The sequence below is a fragment of the Rutilus rutilus genome (assembly GCF_951802725.1).
Source record: "Rutilus rutilus genome assembly, chromosome: 12".
Classification (NCBI taxonomy): Eukaryota; Metazoa; Chordata; class Actinopteri; order Cypriniformes; family Leuciscidae; genus Rutilus; species Rutilus rutilus.
Genome location: NC_140217.1, coordinates 40957808 through 40961123, shown reverse-complemented (window position 1 = coordinate 40961123; position 3316 = coordinate 40957808).

Genomic DNA, 3316 nt, shown 5'->3' with positions numbered 1-3316 from the left:
TTCCGGACAACATCAGGACGGCCTCTTGAAGTCAACATGAAATTCATGTTCCTGTGAACGATTCATCATTCTAAAGAAAATAAAAGTTTGTCTTCATGATCTTTCATCACCGTCCATCTTCTTGACTGACATCAGGAATCAATATTTCTCAAGACCCTATATTTTCATCATCATCCAATCAGTTCTTCAGTTGCATTTGTAAAACCCTGATCGAACTGCAGATCGCAACATGCTTGTCATTTGAAACCAATGAAAAGTAGCTGGTTTTTGACTTCTTCACTGCAAAAAATGATGTTGTTCCTCAGTACTTTTGTCTTGTTTTCCAGTACAAATATTTAAACAAGGAAAAAAATTGCCTGCAAGCAACCATTAAGGGGCCAAGCACAAAAAAAGGCAGGATAAGTCATTAATAATAATATGATTTAATGGTTTATCTCTTTTGACCAATAGGTGGCGCTGTGACCAAACTGATGTGTTGTGGTCAGAGTGAGGTGACAATGACACATGCAAAGTTTGGTGTCAATATGCAAAAGCATTGCAGAGATACAGCTTCAGAGTCATTCTGGCATCATTCCATCACATTTGTTGATGCGGTATACGAAAACGGTTTCGTCGATCGACACGAAATCCGTAACTTTTTGCCGGCATGGTCTGAAGATGATACGATTTCATTTTGGTGAAAATCGGACAAGTGATCAGTTCGAAAAAGTATAGGATTTTAAAGTCCAGATTCACTGCAGTCGGCCAAAGGATGAAAGCCATTTTTCCATTTTCTCCTGACCACTAGGTGGCACTGCGCCCAAACCTTGCAGGTGTCCTCAGGTCATGGTTGTCATAACACACACCAAGTTTAGTAAGAATGGGCTAAAGCATTGCGGAGATATAGCCTCACGTTCATTTTGGCGTGCTCTTCGTCGAATTTGCGCATTATTCGAGAACGTTTTGGAGGCCTAGGAGGAGTTCGACAAAGGGTAAGGGTTTTTTAGGGTTCGTAAAAAACAACAAGGGGTTAAATGGTTAAAATGCCATCATAGGATGCAATTGAATTGTCTTGAGCTAATTATATATCAGAGGAACATTTTGTTTTTGTTTCTAGCCCTTAAGGTTCAATAGTTATTAGCATAAACATAAGTGAAATATTGGACAGTTGGTGGCGCTAGAGGGATTGAGTTATAGACTCCAAAATTGCTGTGGTTCATATTCAGACTGTTCTCTATCTATGTGCCAAATTTCATAACTTTCCCGAAAGCGGTTCTATATGGGCTGCCATAGACTTCCAGAGCGGAAGAAGAATGATGATAATAGGAACGCAAACGGATCCAAACCTTCAGTGCTTGACCCGTAAATATCCAAATATCAGTCAATAAGAACAAATATCTGTCATTGGGGTCAGAAAAATAAACGTATTTAACTTAATTTTCTGACCCCATTGACAGATATTTGTTCTTGTTTTAAGCACAAACTTTGTTCAATATCAAAATCATTTTGCTTCTCCAGTATTTAAAGTCCCCCTGTAGTCAATAATTTGATCCCTTAAACTCGTCTTTGATAAACAAAATTACTTATTTAAACGTTTTTTCCTTGACATAAACAACATTACAAGTTTGATTTTCAACCACAGGGGGACTTTAAGGAATCTTTAGATATTTGTGCTGAAAATCAAGACAAAAGTACTGAGGAAGAACTCCTTCTGACATACATAAGCAGGATCGGTAGAAAAACAGCGTTCCCTGTTCGTCTAACAGTCGACCGACAAAAACAGACGAAAGCGATAAATCAGTATAAGAGCTGAACGGATTAGGGTTGTTCTTTCTATATACAAAGAAAACTTAGATCGAAAAAATCAACGGAAAACACGTCGAGATACGGATGTTCGCTCTGAAAGTTGTAGTCCGGACAGATAGGATAACAAACAGGAACGATTTTAAAACAGTTTAATCTGAAATCAATATCTCTGATCCCCATAATTATTAATGTGGTGAAATGCTGTGTAATAAGTGTTATGACTGTATACCGTATCTCTTTAATATCCGTCTAGTTTGAACTCGCCGCTGAAACGGCTCTCTCCGCGGAAGCTTTGCGTTTAAACACCTAATAAAATATTTCAACTCAGATCAATATTTCATGTCTAATTATTTACTTTTGTGGCAAGTATTCGTGTAATAAACGGGATAATGTACTTTGAGCCGATTGTTATATCAGAATAAACCCCCTTCAGGTGTGTGTGTGTGTGTGTGTGTGTGTGTGTATGTGTGTGTGTGTGTGTGTGTTATCTCAGAATAAACCCCCTTCAAGTGTGTGTGTGTTATCTCAGAATAAACCCCCTTCAGGTGTGTGTGTGTGTGTGTGTGTTATCTCAGAATAAACCCCTTCAGGTGTGTGTGTGTGTATGTGTGTGTGTGTGTGTGTGTTATCTCAGAATAAACCCCCTTCAGGTGTGTGTGTGTGTGTGTGTGTGTGTGTGTTATCTCAGAATAAACCCCCTTCAAGTGTGTGTGTGTGTGTGTGTGTGTATGTGTGTGTGTGTGTGTGTGTGTGTTATCTCAGAATAAACCCCCTTCAGGTGTGTGTGTGTGTGTGTGTGTATGTGTGTGTGTGTGTGTTATCTCAGAATAAACCCCCTTCAAGTGTGTGTGTGTGTGTGTGTGTGTGTGTTATATCAGAATAAACCCCCTTCAGGTGTGTGTGTGTGTGTGTGTGTGTGTGTGTGTGTGTATGTGTGTGTGTGTGTGTGTGTGTGTGTGTTATCTCAGAATAAACCCCCTTCAAGTGTGTGTATGTGTGTGTGTGTGTGTGTGTGTGTGTGTGTGTGTTATCTCAGAATAAACCCCCTTCAAGTGTGTGTGTGTGTGTGTGTGTGTGTGTGTGTGTGTGTGTATGTGTGTGTGTGTGTGTTATCTCAGAATAAACCCCCTTCAAGTGTGTGTGTGTGTGTGTGTGTGTGTGTGTGTGTGTGTGTGTGTGTGTGTGAGTGTTATCTCAGAATAAACCCTCTTCAGGTGTGTGTGTTATCTCAGAATAAACCCCCTTCAGGTGTGTGTGTGTGTGTGTGTGTGTGTGTGTGTGTGTGTGTTATCTCAGAATAAACCCCCTTCAGGTGTGTGTGTGTGTGTGTGTGTCTGTGATCTCAGAATAAACCCCCTTCAGGTGTGTGTGTGTGTGTGTGTGTGTTATCTCAGAATAAACCCCCTTCAGGTGTGTGTGTGTGTGTGTGTGTCTGTGATCTCAGAATAAACCCTCTTCAGGTGTGTGTGTGTGTGTGTGTGTGTGTGTGTGTGTGTGTGTGTGTGTGTTATCTCAGAATAAACCCCTTCAG